Source organism: Temnothorax longispinosus, chromosome 2 (genome assembly GCF_030848805.1).
Source record: "Temnothorax longispinosus isolate EJ_2023e chromosome 2, Tlon_JGU_v1, whole genome shotgun sequence".
Taxonomy (NCBI): Eukaryota; Metazoa; Arthropoda; class Insecta; order Hymenoptera; family Formicidae; genus Temnothorax; species Temnothorax longispinosus.
Genome location: NC_092359.1, coordinates 14,866,314 through 14,892,908, shown reverse-complemented (window position 1 = coordinate 14,892,908; position 26,595 = coordinate 14,866,314). Strand labels below are relative to the sequence as shown.

General features: G+C 37.3%; 1 protein-coding gene across 5 annotated transcripts in view; it reads left to right on the top strand.

The window, feature by feature from the left end:
* Positions 1-1,063: 1,063 nt before the first annotated feature.
* Positions 1,064-26,595, top strand: part of Tinc (transmembrane protein tincar) — a 124,517-nt gene continuing 98,985 nt past the window's right edge. For all 5 annotated transcript variants that reach the window (XM_071797850.1, XM_071797852.1, XM_071797848.1 and 2 more), the window contains exons 1-2: positions 1,064-2,042; positions 22,886-22,934. The gene's annotated coding sequence lies outside the window, so the exon portion shown is untranslated. The remainder of the gene's footprint in view (positions 2,043-22,885; positions 22,935-26,595) is intronic.

Below are 26,595 nucleotides of genomic sequence, written 5' to 3'. Positions count from 1 at the left end.
TTCTATTGACACCATTCTTTTTGTATTTATCTAAATGTTGAATGTCCTTTTTTATTTTATTGATCATGCAAGCACTTCCTGTAAATTTTGACTGTTAATAATATTTTAAAACATTTAAAATTTTTCACTTCGCGCTATTTATGCTATTATCTATATATTTTTTAAGTTACCGTTTTCTTTATATTGCATTTACATCAACTTTTATAATCTACTTGTTGCTGTTTTTAGAATTTTTTTTAGTATTTGAAAGTTCAGAAATTAATTCGAGACTTGCAAAGTTCTCTACTTTCGTTCTGTTTTCGAAATTAGTTAAAAGAACTTATTAACTTACCTTAACTAAATTACGTACGTAAGTATACAAGCCAAGCGACAGATAAAGTCTCGGTTTTGAAACTTGCAAGATAAAAAAAAATCTATATTTGACTCTGAAGCAGGTAGAAATGGAATATCTCCGCTAAATAAATTTATATTGCATTACACACTTTGCGTCCAATGCTGTCTGGCCGAGTCTGGCGCAGAAGAATAATAGAGGAAGGCGAATGAGTAATAGTCGCGGATAACTAGACAGCCGCGGAAAATATTTTTCGGTGGAAAGTCTCCCCGTGTAATTCCTCAATAATGAAAAGGTCCTAGTTACGGCTGACGTAAGAAATATTCCTGTATTACGAATCTATAAGTATTTATCGTTCTACGTTGCAGACGGATTGTCATAAACTAACAATACTCTTTTTAGCGGCATTACTCATAAAGTGCCAGCGACTCGTAAAGAGAAAAGAATTAGTTTGCCGGGGTCGCCAGAAGTCAGATGTCAATGCCGACAACGCTCGTTAGCAGTGTATTGCGGAGTCGAAGTATATATCGATACTCAGATACTACGTACGGAGTACCTCGAGCATCTCTAGGCATCGGCAGAAGGCAGGCAGAATCCTGCCGCAGGAGAATCGAGAATCCCTGCATTCCCTGCCGGCCCGGGGTCAATGGTGGGAGATCGGTGTCGGTCCGTCGGGCCAATGATGTGAGCGTAATGCGCGGCGCGGATGCGCACGAGATCAAAGCCGCCGAACACCCTCAGAGTTCAGAGCGAGCGTGGACGTCCGCCGAGGTACACCTGCCGGTGCTCTTGTACGGGATTTTTCGGCCGTTCCCTTCGCGTGCCCGGAACACACCACGAACGGCGGCGTGTGTGGCTCTCGCGGGGATTTCGCGGGACGGATCGCCAACGGCCACGCTCGCCAACGCGTTTCTTATATCAATCGGCATCCGACTCGTCGCCACTCCGTCCCCACTCCCTTTCTCCCGGCCTCCCCTCGGCATCCTCCCTGTTGCGTGAGAAACGGAGCGCAAGATCCAGCGCGCGCTGGTCCATTTCTCCGGAATCTGACAATCGCGCGGAGCAGCAGCGCCCGGAGCTCCCCGGTGCTTGCTGCGTCATAATACGCGCGATCTCGATTACGGCATACCTACGGCGCGGCGTCTTCTCGGCACGAAGAGAAAAAGAAATAATAACACGGAGAACGGAGGAGGTAAAAACGTCACCGCGACGCGACACCGCGATCTTTCGCCGCAGGACGCACTTCGATCACAAATCTTTCGACAGTCCCCGACCTCGCTCCGATGCGGAGCCGCGAACGCCGCGGAGGACGGTGGCGTACCTGATACCAGTGTAGTGAGAAAACAGTGCGTTGTTTAACGTTGTTCCGCGCGCGCGAGTGTAGAACGCGGCGTGATCGCGGACACGTGTGAGTCGAGGCTTGCGGGCATCCCCCTTGGCACCGTCCTCGCCATCCGACAACGGTCGTGCAAAGAGTCGCGGAATGTAAATACGCGCGCCCGCGACCCGCCGCGCCGCGCGCCGTGCCGTGCCGTGCCGTGCCGTCGTTGTTGTTACTTGCCGGATTATATTGGCGATGGAATCGGAATCGTTCGCAGAGTGGTGATTCGAAAGTGTTCGCGCAGCGTTCGAGAGTCGGACTTTATTATCCGCGTATATCGCCGTGGAACGGCACGCCGGAACGCCTTCGGGATTCTTTCGCTCTCTAGAGGTACGTGGTGAATCACAGTTATACAATTATACAGTGTCGCGGAGAAATCAAATTCCCTTTCAATCGTAAATTGATGAATCTGAGGTTGAGTTTTAATAGAAGATTTTAGTATTCAACTTTAATATTTTAGATTGAAATTCAAATTTCTTCAAGAAGGAATAAGAAGGAATTTGAGACGGCATTAAAATTTTTATATTTAATTGTGTTAGAATAGTTTAATTTGTCAAAGATTGTTTATTTCTCTTTTATTTATACCTCTCGAAAAATATCAGTGCTTCGATATTTTATTTTCGACAGTTAAAGAAACGACTCTGGATTGATCAGATTCTATCAACCAAGAAAAGAGCTGGCGTAAAACTACGAATTTTATTTGCAAAACTTTGAATTTGCTATAAATACATGTCTTGTATCAAGTATTCATTAAAAGGAAAAATTGATCTTAAGGTGTACGAAGTTAAAATATGTAAAATTTGTTGTTGAAATGTTATTTTGTTCCTCTGAGTCGTCTTATATATAGTGTTACATGCCACAGGTAAACCACTGAAGAATTCTATTCTATAAGGTCAATGTAGGAGTAGAAATTGAGATATAAGTATATTATTGTAGGTATTGCTAAACCGATGTATGTGTGTGTGAAGGAAAGAGAGAGAGAGAGAGAGAGAGAGAGAGAGAGAGGGGAGAGAGAAACAGAGAAAGAGTAGGGAAAGAGGGAGAGAGAATAAGAAAATGACTGTGCAATTTCGTAGAGTTCGCGGTTTTTTAGAAGAAACATTTCTTGAGCAAACTTACAAATCACATTTGTAAGAATTGCAAGCCATTTGTTATTGTAATATACAGGGTGTTCCAAGTTAGGTCAATAAAACTTCAAGATCTTATAGGAAATTGAATTTGGACAAAAAAGTTACTATAAACATAGGTCTGAAAACGCTTCGTTAAAAAGTTAATAAACGCTAAACTTCAAAAAATCACGTCTTTAAATAATTTTCAAAAATAACTAGCTACTAATTGTTACACTAAAACGAACGTTACGAATGTAGTATTTACTATTTACAAAGATCATAGAAAGATTTTTTCAAATTTCTGCTTTTTTGTTATTGAGTTTATTTTTTTTTAAACGCCTTATCGGAATTAAGTAAAATTGGTGTAATTTAGTTTGCTATTTAATTACCCGTAAAATTTATTTTGTTTCTTTTTTTTTAAAATGAAGAGTTTTAAAGGATTATTTTTTTAAAAATTATCGAAAAAACGAGATTCTTCGAAATTTATTAGCTATATAACTTTTCAACGAAGCGTTTCCGAATCTATATATTTATAGGAACTTTTTTGTTTTAAATTCAATTTCCAACAAGATCCTGAAGTTTTATTGACCTGACTTGTAACATCTTGTATGTACGTTTAATAATATTATTACGTATGTAACAATACATTAAAAAATGTCTGTATGATATTCGGACATTATTGAGAAAGCTTTTTATATCAGCGGTTTACCTTCTTGATCATATTTAATTTCGAAAATGCAATTGATAAAAGATCTGCAATAAACTTTTCTGTAATAAACCGCGGAGTTGCAACGGTTAAAAATTTTTTGCCGATTACGCGAGATTTCGTGCGCAACGTTAGACAGATAAATTCACCCACGAATATAGCAGACAGATCGAACAACTGTATGCGGGATCTACGGGACAATACGGGGTCTCATGGGACAATACAAAAATATTGGCGAAATGCAAAGTGCAGTGAACCCATCTGGCGCCAAACGGTCTGCACCATGCTTGTTTACATTTTAAAATTTATTTGGCGCAAGAAATGTTTGCTTAACGCTCACGTACGTGATAAATCATGCAAATGTTATTCGAAAGTATTACGTCTACGTTGCGACGATATCAACTTTTTCGTTTTAAAGCCAGGGTTTAATTTCGTGAAAAGAATATTGCGCGGAATGTCGTAACTTTAGATATATAGATATTCGACGAACACTTGGAGCATATCCGATTGCGAAATGTTCATGACCACGTTCACGGCTGAGTCATTTAATTCGTTCATAAAGGATTAAGCGTGGCAGTGGATAAATTCCAGATACAGGATAAACGCACATGTAGCATGTATTACATATGTAACGTATATTAAATATACGTAACGTACATTAAAATCGTTAAAATCTTACTTATTAACGCACATTTTAACAAGTCCTGATTGAAACGGATTTTTACTTTAAAATGCGACCGTTTCACGCGATATCTGCAAAGCGTAGCCTGTTATAGAACACCTTAACGATCTTCGAGGAACTGCCGAGTAATAAAAACGTCCTTGAAAATAATTGAAGTGTAGTAACCTGCTAAATTCATTCCGCTTCACGTTATTTAATTAATGAAAGATATAGAATAGAGAATTTTCGCGCACGATATATTTTTTTAATAAAAATACAATCTTTTCATAGCACAATTAGTTATTCAATCGTTAAATAAAATAAAAATATACATTTTTATTATGTATATTTCTGTATGAATTGACATGAGAAACAACGATACCATAAATAATAATCAGCGACAAGGTAAGATCATAAAACTTTCCTCGCCATTACCATTGTGTCCAGAGCCCCATGATTTTAACGTATTCGAACAATGAAGGGTTTAATTAAAAGAGCCATATTAACGAGACTCGTATAACGCAATATTGACTCTCAACGAGACGTGACTGCCCTTCAAATTTCCAACTATCTCATTACTTTTTGCGCTGTGCTTTTTGCGCGCTTACGTCGAGTCTCACGCATTCGGCACAGATCATCGTCGATCGACGATTAATTAAGCTCGATAATCTCGGGATTTTTGTCGAGCTAAACTAGATTTAAGACTGTGACAGGCGACAGGGTTATCCGTGTATGTACACACGTGTCGCACGCGGCGCCCATTGTAGAAGAAGGATTATCACGCTCCGGCCACTCCGAGAGAGGCGTGAGAGAGGGTCACAGGGAGACCGAGCGCGTGTTTCCAAATCGCGTACAACGGCACCGTTGTCCTCTCCATCCCGATTTAGATCCACCGCTATGACGCATACGGCGTATACGTTTCGTCACTGTAAACAGTCCGGGGTCTCGTTATTGTGTCGCCTCGCGGCTGAGAAACTGAGAAGGCGTGAGCTCAGCTTGCGACGCGTCGCGTGGTAGGGGCAGAGTACATTGAGTGACTGAGTGCACATTCATGGAAACCTCACTGATTGATCACTTTAGATGCGCTGCTGTCGAGAACAAGGGTTGCTAGTACAATACATTCGCGTGTCTCAAAACGGGTAGAGGAAAACCACTCTCTTCAAATATATCGATTCGCTGAAGCGTATAATTCCGGAACCGACTCGATCTATTTATGAATGGACGTCTATTTTTTGTCGCGCAAGTTATATGCGCAGGCATTTGACTTTGAAAGCTGTGCAAGTATATTGTGACACTTATTTATATATATACGAGATATGATTTATATTGTACCTTGTGTTTCTTATATAATTATTGTTGCGAGAATATTTTAGAATTTAGATAATTAGTAAATTTTATAATTCTATATATGTTATAAGAAACAAATTGCAAGAACAATTTTCTCATTCGTGTAAATTTTGTCGATGGAAACAAAAACGGTTCAGTCGTCGAAGTCTCATGTAGAAGTAATGGTTTCGGTCGTTATTCTTCCGGGACGGAAGGCGGTTCGTTTCAATCACGTGGAAAACAGAGTAAACTGCGTGCCCTTCGAAAATACGTTACCGCCGTCATGCATTCCAGGGGTGGTCGACCTGGCAAAAGTGAGTAATCCCTAACACGCATGCTCCGATCCCCTCAATATCATAAGATACCACGCCAGGCTTGAATGAGGGGGTAGACGGCGAGCGAGAGTGTCGGTGCTCTTTACCTCCCCGTATAATATTTACCATCCTTCTTCCTATCTCGACGTACACAGCCGCGCACGCTTAACGAACACACGCGGCGGCTTGTTGATAGGTGGACTTTGCCGCTACTTACCAAGGGCTGAAAGTCTGCTGGTTCGTTTTATAGCGTCGCGACTTTTCTCCGAAAGGCGGCTTCCCGAATATGAGAAGATGAGAACTACATAGCTCCATCCATGGAGGATGGCAGCGGCGCTTAGCACTCTGCAGACACGCGGTACATCGGGTGACCTTTCGAAACGAAAATTCGCAAAACTAATCATGAGATGTAACGCGCGAGCATAGTAATTTAAACAATTTTAAATATAACTACGTAAATAAATTCTTACGAGTTGTACTCTCATATCATTTGTACGTTCTGTAATTATCATTTATATATCTAGAATTTCAATGTTCTCTGAGATTAGTTTTTCGCTTCTGCTCCGCTTACTTTGTAACACGCCGTAAATCGTCGCAATAATTTTCTGAAGGGAAGCAATAATTTAACTGTCGCGCGGGGAAAGAGAATGAATTTACTCTCGCTCGGCGTTGCGTGAGGCGAAATTGGACGCATGTAGTTAAAATCAGGCGATGTAATGCCGCGCGCTATATCGCATTAAAGTTATGTAAGCTCCATAATTCATGGCCATAGAGGAGGTGAACTAATCGACATCGCCTTACAGAATGTATTTATGCCGGCTTCGGTCGTGACGTGAAAACAGATTGACATTACAGACGTAATGCATGAATAAAATCCGCGGGAGCTTCCAGCTTTTACCTTGTACGTATACCACGACGGATGTGGGTTATGACTTCATATCCTGTTTGTTGAAGCCGTTCCTTTCGCGAGAAGATTTTCGACTGAGCGCTTCCTGATCGATTTTACGTCGTTCGGAGACGCCTTCGAAATCGTGCCTTTCCCCGTGCCGACACGTAGCGAGTTATTGTACTCTAGCGATATGCCGCGCTTATATTTCAACAAAACTTTGTGAGAAAGCTTTTATATAATTATATACAATACTTCGCATAATTGCATAATTTCCGAATGTAGCCGGAGAGTTTTTCTACGAGACGAATTTATATGTACTTAACTGATGGATAAAAAACTGATTGATTTTGTTACTCAATGACACTTCCTTACTGTTTAACACTGAAACATTACCAAAGCAAGTAAGATGTTGAAGTGAATTCGTTTTTGCCGACTTAAGGAAAAGTTTAAGGAAATTTAATCTTCACGCGGAAGAAGAACACGGTAAATTCCTTTTCAGTCTAAAGTACACAATTATTCTCAAGCTTGATATCTGCAGAACGCAAATCCGAAAGGATATGAGGGTTGTCGGGATGTTTTAGATAATTTACTGTATATATTTAACGGTGAGCGCGCACACACACTTCACTCGAATGAGCCTCATTTCTGTGACAACGGAGATAGCGAGTAAAGAGCGCGGTTTTACCACAGTAAACGAATTTGTTATCGTAGAGTTTACGACAGTCTCGAGACAGCAGCGCGCAACGTCGTCAACACTTTCCAGACAAAAACGCGCCTATATCTTGCCAACATAATGAAAAGTTAGGAACGATAAATTCGCGTGAGTTTTTAAGATATCCTCACAGACTGATGCGATTTAAGACAAAATGTTTATTACAAAAATTATGGAATAATTACTTTTCTACGCTACGAATCAGTGTTATAGTCTGCCTGGATTTTGCGTCCTCGTTTTTCAAATATTAATAACAATCATCGCTGTTTAAATATTGTATAATATAAAGAAAAATAACCCTTGTATTATTTATTTAAAAAAATTACTTTAGATGAAATAAAATTTTTATAAACTAATGAGGATTTATTCATCGTGATGTATAAAATCGGAAATTGCTCTTTTATTTGTATAACTCGATTTCGCTGATCATATTAAATTAATTTTGATAAAGTATTAAGAGATTGATTTCATACTTATTAAAATATATACCTGCCCCTGTTAATGGGTACATTGGACATCGATGTACATTGGACATGCGCTCGATGAAGCTCGATTAAGAGCGAATTATTGCGCTTTACGTCAATCTATCCTATTCGCGCTTCCGTCGTTCATATGAGCTTCAAATGAGCATACTTAACGACAACGCATTATATTCTTCTTCGTTGTATGACTCGGTAACCAATGGGCGTGGCGCGAATCGCGGCATCAGTTTTTGTGATATCGGACGACTTTAATAAAATGCTACTTATATGCCAAATTGGCTCGGATTCCTGCGGAACACCTATCAAGTCTAATTGTATATTCGTTAATGATATGGGAATACGATACAGAATATATTGAAGTTCTTTGCGGCTCCGCGCGGCTTAGACCGAATTACCGTGCCTTATATATCACGTTGCTATATACCCGTCGCGCATGTGCTGAAAAAGAGCACACTTAACAATAAACGGTATTATATTCTTCTTCCTTGTATAAGTTGGTATAAGCAATGGGCGTGGCGCGAACCGCAGCACACCGGCTTTTGTGTTACGGTGCACGTACGCTCTCGCCTTTTGTTGTACGCTGCCGTAAGTTGTTCCGGATACTCCGGAGCCGATCGTATCCAAGACGGAGAGAAGGAGGAGAGAGAGAGAGAGAGAGAGAGAGAGAGAGAGAGAGAGAGAGAGAGAGAGAGAGAGAGAGAGAGAGAGAGAGAGAGAGAGAGAGAGAGAGAGAGAGAGAGAGAGAGAGAGAGAGAGACTGTGTGTGAAAGAGCGGCCGGGACATCGCGAGTAATGAAGGTACGAGAAAAGGGAAAGAACGGGCGCGGATGCCGGCGCGGCGCGGCGTGGCGGTATCGTATCGACCGCACGTGTTATTTCCTCGATTACTCGCAACTCGAGTCACGATCGACAGTTGTTGCATCGCGATTGTCGCCCGGCGGTAACGGCCGGTCCATATCATTGTCTTGCGTCAACGTCCTGTTCCCTCTCCTTCCCACCTTCTTTCTTCTTCCCGTAAACCGTTTCCATTTGCGATGCAGTTAACGCGAGACCATACGCGCGCGTACAGAAATACGACTCGACTCAATGGACGACTCGATACTCGCGTGTATGTTTGTTACTATTTCTGTCTCAACGTGAAATGAAACGAACGGAAAGTTTAAAGGATATTTTTCGATTCGACGACATCTAAAAGCGGTTTTAATAAATAAGTAGAATGTTTTCAAATGTCCGTTTTTTATTTAGGTAAAATCTTGCTGTAATGAAGTAGTATAATGAACTCGTGATAATATTCGTCGTATTGAAATTAATATTGACATTAACTTTTATCTTTAATATTTTGATTGATTGATTAATGAAAAATTATGCCATATATATACATGATACAGATTTAAAGGATATTTCGATTTGATGACATCCAAAAGCGATTTAATAAATAATTATGAATATTTCCAAAAATATCCGTTTTTTATTTAAATAAAATCTTACGTGCAAATCTTGCTATAATGAAACAGTATAATAAACTCGTAATAATATTCGTCGTATTGAGACGAATATTGATACTAATATTCATCTTTAATGTTTTGATTGATTGATCAATAACAAATTATGCCATAGGTACTTACGTGATACAGATTTAAAACACACATTTGCTATTTTTTGTAATGCTAGCAGCTGATCTGAATTCGGAATATGATGTTAACTCGGTTTCGTTGTTAACGCAACTCAGTACGTCCGTCCAGCGCACGAAACACGTTTATAACAATCGATAATCGGTTCTACTCAAATTTTACGGCGATTTATCGCAATAAACAGTCGCAGAGCGTAGTGCATTGGCCGGAACAATTGGAGCGGCGCTACAGAGAGCGTAATTAAAACGCAGTAAATTTTAGCGTGCGCAAGCGAAATACTCGGATATTTCGTACGACCTCGCGTATCGATCCTCCCTCGCTCATTGTCGACGATTAATTGCACAGCAGAATCTCCGGGTGTCTGTACAATCGCAAACATGTAATTTAATCAACGAATTCGTCACACGTCGTTATAACGACGGTTATGTTTCGAGAATTTACAATGGTCACTGTGTTTTAATTCGAATTATCGGCTGACTTATCGATTTTATTGATATTTTGTGATCAGAGAATTTCAGTTTTTAGACACTCGATATAACTGTTATAAGTAGATAGTCTGTGACCACGCTATCTTGCTCTCTACGTTTTACAATATACTTCGCTTTCAATTTTTTTACATTTAGATTATCGTCGGTTTTACTTTTTTATGACATTTAATTCGCATTCTGTCTGCTAAGCATAATCATTCTGAAAAAATGGAAGATTTATAAATTATTGAGTGACCTTTGTCAATGTGAATAAAGTTAATTTGGATTATTGGATAAAATTAATGGATAATGTTATTGAATGAAGTTAATGGGTGAACTTAATGCGATTTTCGCAAGATACGAGACGATCAGTGAGAATTTCACAGTTGCAACTACGATGGCGCTCGATGCAAAGTTGAGGAAAATCGGATTTCCACGTAGAAAATCTTTTGAAGCGAATGAAGCGCACATTCGATATCGGTCGTGCTCAGAAAATCTGTGCGCGAGTGTCGTACTCGTAAGTAAATACAGCGATCGGGAGAGTACTGTGCAGATGTATGCGCGAGACGAAGGAGAACGAAAAGCCGGTCTTCGATGGAACACCTGCTCCACAGGTATGCGATCCTCTCCACTGTTCTTCGCGCCCGTTCGCCGCATATATGCCTCGCAACATTCTTCCATCTCGCTCATCGCGATCAATTCGAGACTGACAGTGACCAAAAAACTAAATTCGACATTGTTGAATGAAAATCCTGGGATAACTTCATCCAGCGTGTCGCATTGAATTAATTTTATTCACATTGATTACTGTTCCATAAATTTAATTTTTTTGATTATACTATATAAGGAAATAAATGCAAATTAAATGTTGCAAAAATGTAAGTTTATAGAGAAACTTAATAGTGGTCATCATTGCTACATCTTTCAATAAAATTGTTCAAGTGCAAAATGTAGCAATGTTGTTATAAAGTTTTTATATTACTTTTATAGGTATGATATCTCTAGAATAAAATTTATTTATAAAATTTATCACATCTTGATGTAACAACATATAGATATTTTATTTCAATATTGCTGCTTTTGTTATTTTTTCGATCGCGTCTTGCTGCCACAATATCCATAACTCATGTCAGAGAAATTAATATAAAGTTTGCAAAATTGTTTCATAAATCAGATTATATGTTTCAAACTTCAAACTGTATAGAGAAATTTGATAGCTTTTATAAAAGAAACGATCCGCGATATCCACAATCTTCACGATTATCGAACGGACCCGAAAGGCACATACTGATTTAAATTACCGCACAATAGCGTCGCCTGCAGGAAACCTGTTTGCCGGGTGTTCGGCCTGTTCTTGCGTAGCCATATAATATTTGAAGGACTTGGGACACTACCAGACCACAGACTTGCTAAACCACATGGAGTAATTTTGACAGGCGAGGAATTGAGGCCATTAAATCATTAATGAGATTTATTATATATAAGTATAAATCTCTATAATTTTTTCTCATTTATTTTTTAACGAACTACGTCTGAAAAAAGTATAAACTTTTTATTTAATCAACAAAATTTATAAATAAATATATTTTAACAATTCCATGCGTGATGCAATGTTAGCTTCTCAATCATTGAAAAACTATAGGCAAATATTTTTTTAATCCCTTGTTCATTAAACAATCTACATCGCTATTTTATTGCAAAATAGTATATACATGTCCATATAGTGGGAAATCGTACAAAATGTGTAAATGTACAAAATGGAATGCTTTTGATATATTAAACGAGATATTAAATATTCTGTTATAATAATTTGTTCTACAACTGAATTACCAACCAGTTTTTTCATTTGCTCTGAAAATTTCATTTTTCAGCGTTTATACCATTACCCCATTGATGCTTGAACTCTTCTTTTAATTTTCCCTTTATATTCTGCATGATACGGCTACCGCGCTTTTCCGCCATTCGCTTCGTTTAATGAAGTCTCTTATTAGCTTTCGTTGCTCGGTTATTCCAATGTAATTCTTATTTGCATTGCGCGTATCAATCTAGTTGGCACTGCCGCTCATTATTCATGAACGCACGTTTATATTTCCTCGGTTCTTGCATTTTTGAGTGATAACCGAATCAATAACCAGCCTAGCCAGCTATTCAGGCATGATCAATTATTTTATTCTAATTAGGTAATGTCGAGGGTAATGTGAACATGAATGATAGTTTGCAAAGTACATATTATCACGAAATATTTAAGAGGATTTTTAGCAGTCTGTTCATATGTATACTATTTATATGTACTTACTGTTATTCCATAGAGTTTTATTGATATACTGATAATAATAATAATTTTATTGAATTGCAGAAAGAGAGAGAGAGAGAACTGCTTGTAAGCTTATACCTTTGATACTATTAATACTAGAACTATAAAACTTAAACTATAAAAATAAAAATGAAAATAATAATGATAATGATAAAGCATAAACGTGCAAATTTAAAACTTTATATAAATAGTGTAAAAAGAAAATAATATATATGTTATTCCACATTATGTCTTTCTAATATTCTACCAATATGTTTCTCTTTTGCGGGGTGTAAAAGTTCTCCGATCGTCTATAATCTACTTCGTTCCTTAACCTTGTGCCGCTTGCAGCGAATCTTGCAGCTGCATTGCTCGTCTTTTTGTACCTTAACACATTGCAGACGAGAGCTACCAGAATTCCCTATCACACAACACTGGTGAATTCTCGAAGCCCGCCGGCAATATGTTACAACGTTAAGCAGTTTCGTTTGTTAGAAATACGGACTGTTAATTATTCGAGGGATAACATCCTTCTGCTACATTGCTGCATTGTCTTAAGACATAGGAATAAGGCTAACCAGACTCCTTCTTCGGGAGCACAAATGCTCCCACACGAAGTACAAATTTGCGTAAAATTATAACGTAACACGGTGTTTCGTTCTCCAGTAGCGGTATACTCGCTTCCACCAAAGGCGCTTCTGTTCCGGAAAGCTCCGCCGTTCTTCCGCTGTCGCGCCGGTTACGTAATAAGAGGTGGCGACTGTGCCCCGGTAAACTATACGACGCAAATTTCCAATCGCGTTTCGCCGTAAGTTTTATTTCGTATTAACCGCTCGCGATTATTTCGGTCCGAGTAACTTTCACGGCAGAGTTGCTTAATGACGTGGCGGAGCCGGCAATCACTACGGAACACCTGCCCCGGACGTATTTATGTTAGCCGACCCTCTCTCCTCGCTTGATTCTGACACTGCGTGTCTCGTAAGGTACGAGACGCCGCGCGCCGTCGTATGCAACTGGCCAACCTTCGACGCTCCCTTTGAGCGGAATATATCCTTTATATCGCCGTTAACGAACAATAATGCGATAACGGTGGTGATAAACGAGTCTAAGCGTCACGGATACCCCTCTGTCATAAAAATACTGGAGACGTTCGTATATATAATGCGTCTCGTAAAAACCTATTAAATACGCGCGCGCTGTCGTATAACGGAATTTTCTAATATCGCGTGTATGCACCCAGGTCGTTGCTTGTTAGAATAAAATTCCAGATCGATTTTTCGTTGATTACCGCGGTGCGCGTAGTCATGCAATGGTTTATACATGTATGTCGTTTGGTGTGCTGCTGGATACAACGGATGATATGATATTAAAGCTTGAATTATGTATATATTTTATGTCGCAAAATAACTGTAATTGTAACAGTAAAGTCCATCTTGATAAAAAATTGTTATACAAACTTAAGAATTTATTCTTATCAGAATAATAGTTTGTTACCTAATGCAACTTTTGAACTAAAAAAGATGCAAGATATGCTCGAGAAGTGCGAAGGGAAAATATTGTATAAAATTGCGTGAGATATTTTATAGATAAGCGAATCCTCAGGAAAGTGTTAATACAGATATATCTGCGTTTTTATCCTTGAGATTTTACCGCATCGTCCGAACGAGTTTGTGAATATCGACAATTTACTAGCGCTATTTTCTCAAGTGGAAGATCTCGTAGATCTTATATGCAAATCATATTATCGCGGAAGTTAGTACACATATACACACACGCACACACACACTCAGGCACACGTACACTCATGGCTTCTGACGTCTATGTTTTACGGGATTAGGTACGGGTTTAAATTTACAACGTCCGTGGTGTTATCGATTATAGGAGGTATATATTTATATCTAGACTAAGATATCATAGACGAGTGCCAAACAAAATAATCGTGTGTACGAGTGCAGGAAAAGTACTTGAATTCATTTGGCGCATACTTGTGATATTTTTATTATGTCAAAATAACAAAATCCTCAAAGAATATATATGTTATACGATTATAAAAACGTACCAAAATGTTTAAATAATTGTACTTAATTATTTCTGCCAATTTGTAATTAATAGAATATATCTCCGTAGACAATGCTGATTTTAAATTATAAAATTATGATATTATTTATATTATATATTTTTAATAGACATATTTTTTCTGTAAAATTGGGCACATTAAATCTTAAAACGTTATGATATTGATTATACGTCAAATTGTTGGAGTTAGTTCCCACGAGTATCGAACAACCTAAAACATGATAATTAATGTCACGGACTATACATTTCTTACATGCGCAGCGCATTACTGGCGAGCGTGCCTACATCTTCCGACACGTGCTGCGACATTGCGCACACATGTGCGGCAAGTATGCGATCTGTTTTGCATCGAAACGCGATTGTAATGTCTAACTTTAACGACACGGTCTGAGAAAAGTCAATACTGTTACAAACAGATTATCACTATTTTATTGAAGATTTATATTTATGATATGCTATTATTATATAGCAAGATAATTCATTTTACGTCTTGATTTAAAAAATATTATTAAGTTTGGACATATACATACATATATATTTATACCATATTATAAATATGTTATATATTTAATATTATAAATATATATCCGTATAAACTTAAAATTATTTTATTAATCCAGAAGAAAAACAAATATATATAAAAATAAATATATACATTATTAAATTACATTTATGTATAAATAATATACGCATATACATCTAGATATATGTCACAAATATTTTATCACATTTACAAAGATAACAATGGATATGTCATCACTTCATTTTCTACAGCGTACACTTCAAATATGCACGTTCGCTCTTCTCGAGTGGCAATATCAGTGAACGACTCCGCACGAGAGTTAGGGGAGATTGTTCAATGAAAAACGACCAGAAACCGGATCGCTGGCGTGCAGCGAGCATATGCGAGCAGCGTTTATCCTAGATACGAGTGGACAATGCAACGTTTACACCTATTGCTCTGTATTTCCAAGAACCATTGATAACCGGCATAAAGAGACGGCTTTTGGGATCATAATACTCCTTGTATTCAGCCGGTTTCGCCGTCGACCGGCGGACGAACGCGAAATGTACAGCGCGGCGCTATCGCGTTGCTTTCCACCTATCTCGGTATAGGGCGACCAGAAGAGAGCAGAAGCGATCTCTATTCACGGGCGAGCCTCTAACTTTCCAGACGACAAAAGTTTATGAAATTCCTCAAAAGCTCGGCCTACGACGTGGACGTCGGCATGACGGTACGAGCGGAACTTTTCGAGGTTTCATCAGGACGTGAGAGAACCTCTTGGAGAGGCCATTTCGCGGCCCGCGCTCTCGCGCGATGACGTTTACCGTGCCGCCTATTGTTTTCATTCATCGTGGGCATCGCTCGCGATTATTCCATCCTGCCGGGCCAATTCTTGCTCCGGCGCGATCGTCCAAACGATCGTCCAAACGCTATATCGCTGTCTAAATTCGCATAATATATCTCATCACGGCGTATGTAACTTGTATGAAAGCGCAATCTGTTGTCTAAGATTATGTATTATAGAATGACGGACATAAATTTTAGAAACCCCAAGGCATTTCATCAGGAACTATAAAGCCGCTCTTGCGCATGATACGACGGAATATTATACTTTGGTAAACTGTCGCTAAATCGCTTTGCACTCGATGGAACTTGGGCTGTAGCGGTTTATAATAACGTTGTTGACTAGATAATAGCACCGTTGTCATCGAACAAGATGGCTGAAGGTTGTTTGCCTGTCAAACGCCTCGCCGGACTCTCCCTCCTATTACCCTCGCGTCGTACCTTCTTCGTGTGCGTCTGGTCTATATTAGACTGCTTTATTCCAAGCTTCGAGCCCGTAGAGTATATCGATGCAGAACCGAGAAATTGGCGCATCGTATAGAGACCGTATTTGCCCGTAGTTACCCATAAAACGGGGAACGCTGTCAGCGTGCCCAAGATTAATTATCGCGAGACGCCCGTTGGTCATCGTTGTAATCATCGCGAGTGCACTCGATCATGCGTCTCATCGAGGCTTTTGATGCATCATACCGATGCTCTCTTTTTTATCTCGCTTTCTCCGAGAGCGAATGCGCGCAAACGTGTGCCGTGTGCCGGCCTCGTGCTATATCGATCACAACCGGCGTCACGATGCAAAGCAAAGAACCGCGCATTTGCGCGGGACGAAATTTCCCACGGGTTCCGCAGGCACTTTTCGCAGTCCTTTATCTTCGAGCTACCCTCAAGCTACACGATTCCCGGTAACTTGGCACTGCCGGTAACCCGATAACCCACGCTTAGCTGTGTCTTCGCAAGACCATAGTTTCGTTAGTCCATTGTCCCGCACAAGTTTGTGTCGTAACCCAACACTTATTGTGCATCTCCCCGTCATGTCCGAGTTCCTCTGTTGGCAACTGGGATACTTATCAGGGAACGTCTGATGTGTCAAGACGTACGTTGTTCTTGTTTCTAATCCGATTCCGTGTAGTTCTAGCGCGAGTATCAAAGTATTTTTAACGATGAAAGAAGACCCAATTTGTGCGCTAATGTCCGAACATTCAACAAGTAAACGACCCTCTTTAACGCTCTATATACGTAAACCTCTTATGCATAATGATATGTTATGTGAGAATTTAAAGTTGTTGACCGTAATAGCTCAATAATGCTCAATAATGCAGAAATTTAAAGCCACGTTTGAAGATACAAAGCGGTCAAACAAAACTTCGAAGATCGATTTCTAGGTGACATAGAAAGAGTTTAAGAAGCGCAAAAGTGTTGAAAAATCAATCGAAGGGTATTTAAGTCGATATTTTCGAGTTTTTTCCGAACTTTTGAATTAAAAAATCTTCTCGTCCCACATCAGCGTGGAGTGTTTCTACTGAGGGGAGGTAACGTAATACACGACGTTTATGTAAGTTACGATACCATATGCCATAAGCAAACTTGCCACGCGAAGGGTCGATGGTAGTTAATGTAAAAACTTGCGTGCTGACCTGCAAGGCTATTTCTAACGGGTCGATATATTCTACTCCGTGCTGTATATCAGGTAAAATACCCGGCAGTGGTAGCTAGAGGCCACTGACATGAATTATTACTCCCGACAGGATTCGACAAGCGCGCGCGGGACAAGCACAAATTACTTCCTCGCTTCTTCCATTTCGTACAAATGACGGTGCGTCTTTCACTATCGCGGACGCATTGCCTTAATTTTTATTCGGCACGACAGAAAGGAAAATCCCATTTTCTAAAGTAACGTAGGAAAAATCGCGATCCAATTAGCGCAGAGTGGCTGTATGTAAAGAAGAATTGTTATTTGCCAGTTAAAAATCTGATAAACACACTGATTAACATAGGAATGATTGAGTTTTATTTATGTATATTTAACGTTTTGCCGTCATTTCATAAGTGGTCAGTTTTTTTCATAAAATTGCGTACAATTTTTGCGTACAAATTTTTGTGTAAAAATATCAGCTTTCCATGTTTTTATTGCGAGATTGTTGATGACGATAACGACTAATGGAGAGACATAGAAGGGCGATGTTTTACATCAAATATAGGATGTTTCTCTCGTACGATCTATATTCAAAAATTTTCCATAGATTTAATATAAAAGTTATAGCATGTCATGCACGCGGGAAATTTTACATAACGTGTTTGCGTGACAAAAAGAGAAATAAAACTGAAGTTTTTGTTTCGAGTTTTATCGACAGATTTAATCCTTGTGCGCAGACAATGAGGCGGATTATGATTTTCTCTCTCTCTCTCTCTCTCTCTCTCTCTCTCTCTCTCTCTCTCTCTCTCTCTCTCTCTCTCTCTCTCTCTCTCTCTCTCTCCACGGTCACAATTCGAATTTAATTGAATTTTTCCCGAGGGTGTTGGAGATTAATCGGTGGATCATTTGCCGGTTCGCTCCTCGGGTTCATTCCGCCGGATATCCGCTTGACATTGATACATAGCGTCGCGATAAAAATTTTCGTGCACGTTACGTTCGAATTGATCGTGTTGAGATTTATATATGATCATAGATGTTTTTGCAAAGCATTTTGTAATCGGATACGTACGCGCAGATAAACGTGCATATCTGGTACTGCCGAATGCGAATAAGAGCTTATCTCATCCCATATCTTAATTACATTAATTACATTACCGCAATATATCTTTTGAGTAATACAGAAGATTAAATAAAGCAATAAATTTAATTACTTTATAATAAAAGTACGAAATATTATTCGATAAACTAGTGAAATTTTAAAAACAAAACTCTTCGAGAAATACCGATTTATATCTTTTTCCTATGACATTTTCACGTTTATATTTTATATACACGAATTTATACACATGTGGGATTTATCTATTTGTTATTTATCTATATATTTTTATGTCTATGTGTGGAGTTTTTTTCTGACAATAAGATTTTCTCACAAATGAGATATAATTTATTTTAATGCCCGATCGTGATATTCTCGCTTCTATACTGATCTATTGGAGCTTCCTTCATCTTCTTACGCATTGATCCGTAACTATATTCGAAATGTATCAGGTTCTATATTTCGCAGCGACAGGATCATAACCGATAACTTGCTTCCTGCTTGTACCGTAAATTTGCAGATATTCATCGATAGGAAATGAACTTTTCCCTTCTATCTGGTTATAGTAAACTTCTTATTTTCACAAATTGCTTTTTAAGCAACATAATATTTCTCAACTATACGACGTCGCATACTAATGCTGCAAATTATTTACATTTTTTTTTAAAGATTTATAACTGTATACAGATATACATATTTTTATTACCATGATGCTATTAAGTTACACATGTGATTAATTTCGGTTATTAAATATAGTGGATGAAATCTGATAGAATATAATTATTAATAAGAAAATTAGTTATTTATAGAAAATTCGTGTAAAATGCAACACGCATTTAGCTATATATTAATAGATACTTACGTTATTTCAAACAGTATTTATGAAGTAATAAAAAAGGCAGTTTTCATTTCTTTTTGAAAAAATTTTATTACATACTGCGTCTTACGTTCCTTATTACGTGTCACAAAGTGACAGCTATTTGCGAGTATTATATCTCGAATGACTTGTTTTATGATGATTTATATTGCACGAACGCTTATAGAAGTTTTCGGTGTCGCAAAAATTTTTTCGATTAGGAATTTGTCTGCGCGTCCAAGAACGGACCAACTTATTCCGTTTGCGGACGGAAGGTACATTCAGGATTCCGCTTACGACGTGCATCGTGGAATTTCCTTCATCTCCTAGCATCGATCTTCTATCTACTGAGGGAAGTAGATCCGTGAACACCGGCTGCATGCAGTGTCCAATATATATTGGTGTGGATTTATAGTCATGCTCTGCTCTGCGTGTAGTATATTAACTCCTTCCTTTTCTGTTTCATAGATTACGCTGAATGAGAAAATCGATAATTTATATTTATTTTGCGATAGAAGATTTCTACTGTACTAAAAAAAATATTAATTATTGACGAATTTAATATGCGATCTATGAGTTTGAAATATAAAATTTTATTATATGCTCCTTCCTCTTTCGTTTAAAATAACGTTTATAAATTCGCTTTTTCTTTTTTGATTCAATTATACTTGATTCTTAATTTTATTTAATTATTTAATTATTTGTTAATGGAAAAACGATACGATTTCATATATGTATATTCTGAGTTATACGCTGTTATTCCATGCGACGTGTTCTTTAATTGAAGGAAGTAAATTTTCTCATATGTTCTAAGACAGCTAATCTCAGAAATTGTATTTCAAGCTCTAAGCTCTTCAATATGTGTCTGGGAAGGTCAATATCTTGGGACGCGAATTCCATTGATTTAGCCATCCAGGCCATGAAACCCTTCAGGAATTCCGATTAGTTCTACGTTAATCACACGTGCAGAGAACCGCGAAGTAATTAACTTCGATTATTAAATTGATGGAGCCAATGTAATGGAATATAATTATTAATAAGAAAATTGGTTATAATGTTGCAAATGTTAAAATTATGGTTAATCTATATTGCCTGTATTTAGATCTTTTAGAAGTTTAAAAAAGTCTCGAAAAAAGTAAAGAATTGTTCAATTTGTCCAATTTTTTATTATACTTGTAATATTTTGATATACGTATGCACATAGTATAATTATATTTATTTTTTATAATTCTACGTATTTATTTTACATAAATGTGCATAGTTATAAAAAACAATTTACCTATAAGTAAAAAAAAACGCATACATATATCATTTGCATATATTTCTGATACTTTTGAATATATTTTGGAAGTTTATTTATTTTGCTTCCTCATAGAGGAAGCTTTGTTTTGGTAAAAAAAATTTTTTTTTGTTTTTCTGAACGTGTTCAGAATGTTCTAAAACGTCGAAAAATTGTAATTTAAAAAAATGTATGTATGTGTGTGTGTGTGTGTGTGTGTGTGTGTGCGCGTGTGTGTGTGTGCCAAATTTACCGAAATTTCTATAACTCCAGAACTAATCAACCAAATCTTAATGAATTATATATGAAATAAGGGTAGAAAGAATATAATAGAATTAATAAAAATTGCTAATAATTAATAATCAAGGGGTTCTTTTTTTTAATTTAAATTTTGAATTTTTTTAAAAATGTCCATGGTTGCTCTAACTTCCGCAAATTTGGAGATATTGATCAATTTCTCATTTTATTATATTTTTCAGTCTTTTCCATCCCTATTTCATATATAATTTTTTAAGATTTAGTTGATTAGATCCAAAGTTAAATACGCGATCAAAGTTCCATAATTTTGCTCGCATATAAAGCTAGAGCATATAAAGCTCGCATATAAAACTAATTAACCGAATTTTCTTCAGTCTTTTCTACCCCTATTTCATATATAATTCTTTAAGATTTGGTTGATTAGACTCAGCTTTATACGCGATCAAAGGTCCCTAATTTTTAGAAAAATGTCTGTAATAGCTCTAACTTCCGTAAATTTTAAGATATCGGTCTATTTTTAATTTTATTATATTCTTCAGTCTTTTCTATTTCTATTTTATATATAATTCTTTAAGGCCGGTATTTATAGTCGGGTCTTATATTCAAGATCGTCTTAAGTATAGTCTTAAGGCGCCATCAGCCATGCAATCAGAGGGCCGTATTAGCATCTTAAGACATCACTTATTCTTTTATGAGGAAGCCAAGTGCAAATTTTTTATCGTTATTACAATTTTCATATATTTTGTAATGTCTTTTTTAAGCTGTGAAATGTAGTATATCACAATATAAAATAAGTGACGTGTTAAGGAGAGTCATAACAGAAGAAGCAAGTTTTAGCAGGCGGTTACAAAAGTGCAATTGCAATTTAGATAATGTTAACGTACTCCAAAAACGAAATGTCGTGCGAGTGTTTCGAAATTTGAGAAAACCGCAACAGGTGTAATCTCATTAATGTCCTTCGAAAAACGACCGGTGTCCCTGGATTGGCAGCTGCCACGACTGAGAAAACGGAACCGCAAAACCGACGCGGCAGCATCTCGCACGGTACAGGAGTACCTACCTTCCTCGATTTTCAGTCTTCTGCGCTTCGCTCCTTCGATTCTATGTATTTGCTTGCGTGTTTACACCTGACTTGCTCTTAACTCGATACGCCCGTATTTAATTACGTACAAGTGACACGCATCGCGTCAACGTGTGCGCAAAGTGACTCATTATTATATTGTGCGCTTTCTCAAAGCGCACGGCTTTTAATCGTCGCGTCGTAAGTTCGAAGCTGCATTTAAGACCGGTTTTGCCATTGTGCAAAACTTTCCGTCGCTTTGCGAAATTCTGCGAAACTCTCTACCAAACCACCAATACGAACGCGCTCCGACCGTTCGGACCTCTTTGAAGGGATTATTCGATAGTCGGCTGCAGTGTGTAACAAAGCAATCGTCGAGTGAATAGTGCTCACGTAATCCGCGCCGTGATTATGTAAATTGCACGACAAGTTTTGACATTTATTTCTTTTTTGATTAAAATAATTTTAACGATGAGACAGTCAAACGTTAACATAGTTTCAGAGAAAGATACATTTTAATACATGTGAATCTCCCGATCGCGTTTGCGTCAAAAAAACGAACGGAAAATTTATTTAATTGTTAGTGCATTAAGTATGATTTTATTTGATCCAGTCTAGCCACATGTACCTATATGCGATACCAGCTATTGATGATTTGATTATCAGCTTACAAGTCGGCTAACTAATTATACGTAGATGCGTAAGCATATTGCATATTGTTCGTTGAATCTGAATGCTTGCCGTACGTGCTTAATGAGATTGATTAATATTCAATTACGTAAAGAGCTTTTCCGATGTATTGGCTAAAGCCAACCCCTATATGAGTCAGAATTGCTATATATATCTTCAAAGTTGCCACGTTTCGTGAAACATATTATATAGCTTTATGATTATCATTCTGGTATAATTCATTTATTGAAAATTTATTCTTAATAGTTAACTCGTTTAAATCTATAACTGACAAATGATTTTAATTGCAGGCATCGGAAGAATTTTGCATCGCCAATCGTAAGAGGAGCATCATATCTAGTAAGTACTACTATTTTCTTTTAAAACATTTTTTTTTATTATTCGTATAATGAGCATACCTATTTATGTAGCGATATAAAGAATTTAAGAACAAGATCTCCATGGCATTCTTTATAAAATACATTATTTGATAAATATAGGGTTGTACTTATTCTAAAAATTTTTGAATAATTGACGCGACATGAGTCTGTATTTATAGTCCGTTCTTATTTCAGTCAGACCGTCTTAAGTAAATGTCTTAAGATATATATGGCTCTGTGATTAGTTATATTTCATAACATCTTAAGGTTATACTTAAAACGGTCTTAAATATAAGACCCGACTATATGATTACCGCACATAAATCGATATTAATTAAATACAAATTTATGATACACGCATAGAATGTTGACCAATACTGTCAAGCGGTAAAGCTAGTGCCTTCAACAATATAATATTATTGAAACGTCAAAAACGACACAGTGTTATAAAAATGTAAAGCAGTTTACAAGAATAGCGTTCACAGTTTACCTTCGTGTCACACTTTTCTTGTAAATCGCACGGCACAAGCTAAACTTAAAAAAGTTAGATGTAAGAACCGGAAAAAGCTTCTTGAACTTCGTGATCTCGTGAAAGTTTGTGAGGTGGAGGCGCCTGTGGCGTTAATAACCTCATGTATCATCTGCGGGCGAAAAATTCTCCATTGGCCGCTGACGCAGCAACAAAAAATTTGGTATAGCGGTTTAACTGCCGTCAGAAAGGAGAAGAGAGAGAAAGAGAGAGAGAGAGAGAGAGAGAGAGAGAGAGAGAGAGAGAGAGAGAGAGACGGAGAAAAATCGCATACATGTAACAATATAACATTTATGTCGATAATTAAAAAGTATTCCTAAAGTTTACTGAATAAATAAATAAATTTTTACGTTTTGCAGTTACTGCTAGTTTTAACAACCTTTTATTGATTTGTATTAATTTATTAAACGAGATTAAACACGTTATTTATTTCATGAACAATAGATTGAAGAGATTCAATATGTGTATATCGTATATCATTCCATACATGATTCGTAATATTTCGGTGTTATTGTATTCTACATCACGTTCAACCAGATCTCGTCTGCATTCAGTCTACTGGATTATGAAATTATGAGAAACTGTGTTTCCGACTGGTGCGCGTCAAAGGCAAACTGATGACGCACTCTGGTATTTTGCCAAAATGAAGGGAAAATGTGAAGCGAAAGCGAGGAAAGAGGTAAACCTAAAAAGAAAAATAAAGGAAGCAAACACGAAAAGGAAAAAAAATACGATACGCGATATAAATGGCAGCCACGCGATCGACACCTGCATGCGGCTTTTTAAATAAACATCAGATTACCTCTCCGCAAATTTAGGGGATTAAAAGTGGTTCCTCGGTCATTAATTGACATTCTCTTTGGCTGTTCTACATTTATTCATCTAAGTACATAAATGAGATAAATGTTTTGAAGTTTCAATGTTTGCGATTACTAATCTAATTCGTTCTGATGAAGAAAGATTTTTAATTAAAAAGTATTGTATTATACTTTATCAGCTGTTTTTAATTAGATCAAATATTAATTTTACTAAAACAGATCTAAAAGATTCTCATATTATTGTACATTGCGATTGGTAAAATGTAATTTTGAATGATACAATACTAAAATTTTACTAATACTCAAAGCTTCAGAATAAAGTACCTATCATAAATCTTCGATTTTTGAAAATTTTCGAAAATGCTTTAAAATTGTAAAATGCTAAAGAAAAGAGAATATTTATTTATTATTATAATATTTTTATTACAAAGATCAGCTTTTATTATTATTAGAAAAAAAAGAAATTTAGAGAAAGATCGAGGTACAAATTTTAAACTAAATTGTTAAAGTTTATTTGCTAAAATCTGCACACCTGCACTATTTTATTTCTTTACATTTATTGGACACGCAGTAACATTACTTTTATGTATCACACTCTGAAAGATATTTGATAACAGATATTTGATAACATGCAAGCATTGCTTTACGAGGCAATACCATATTTTTGCTCGTGTCGTAGGAAAAACCCCAAAAAAGAAAACAGGGATTTCAGTGCTCTACCGCGTAGAATGTCAGTACGGCGGATTGGTTTGACGATATGAGATCGCATAGCCTACAGCTAATGTCATCGAAGAGCTATCCGCCAGCCTTTATCCGGTCCATCCGTAATTAAATTCCGACGATCGAACTAACTGAGAGCCACGCGTGATTGCATGCACTTTGACGCGTGACATTAAGGAATTTTGTCGCTCTTTTGTTGAATCGCTGAAGCACATTCGAGCTTACAATCTTTCAGTTTGTGAAGTTTACTAATTTTGTACGTGTCGGAATCTGGAAGGAGCAAGTTTCCGAAATTAGATTGAAAGTTTATGTAGAAATGATAAGATAAGTCACGCAGTTGTCAAATAAAAATTCTTCTAATACTAAATATTTATTTATTAATCCGAAAATATGAATATTTTCTACAAATTGTTTTTCCATTATGATTTATTGCTTTTATTATTTAATGAAAGTATGTTCTTTATCATCGGATTTTGTGTATAATTGTAAATATCATTATTGCCATGAGTGCAATCAGTAAAAATTGTTTCTTTTATCAATTATTTAATGGTTGGTGGTCGTATCTCCACCGACGTCTCGGCACTTACTATTTTCTGAAGCTATAATTTTCCACCAGGACAGCACGTGCGACAAACGAGCAACGCATATTCCGCTGGTCGTAGGTTTCGTAATTTACGGGCAACGTCAACCATAAGTCATTAAATTTTGTCTGGCGCATTCTGCAGCGAAATAAGAACTGAGAAAACTTCAAAGATTTTGCTCTAATTAAAAGTTTACAGCTATATGAAGTTTATTTCAGCTTATTTCTTCTAATGCTTTTTTAAATAAAAATAGCGACACACAATTTTATCAATAACTAGGAACTGAAATAATTACTATTGAAAGAAAAAAAATTGAAATATTTGTGCATTTGGGGACACATTTTGCAGTTGTTATATACGCGTATTTTTTGTGATTTTATATAACGTGGCCGGCGTATGCCACGCAGTCTTTTTTGCACTTTTACATTTTATTGGTGCATTCACGTCGCTCGTGCTCGAGCTATAATCGGGGAAGGGAGCATTAAGTGCCAGCCGCAGACTAATTGAATCCTTCTCATTATCTCACACAAAAGATGCTCCATGTACCTTCAGCGGCTGCTATCGGTGCACGGATAGGTATATGTGTATATATACGTGCGCAATGATTTAAGTGCGGCCTCGGCTTTGCCCTCCCCCGCTTTGAATACGTTATTACCCACATTATATTATCTTCGTTTTTCTGCTTTTCTTCCTGCTCGGTCTCTTAACACAAATTTGTTTCGCTAGCAACAAGTTTATTATGGTTCCACCAAAATCTCCACGAAGGAAACTAATTACGGACGATACGAGGTCTGAGCTCGTCGTAAGCGATCGTGGCAAGTTGTCGGTAGACCCTTCAACGCCATTCGCTACGTCACGCTACTATTCTCATTAAATTTTATCTTGCGAATTTTTATCTCAATCTCATATCGCACATTCGGTTATTTAATGCAAATTGGGATGCCATCATCTCTATTAACGTATCTTTCTCCGCTATGGCAGCTTCTCGTTAAT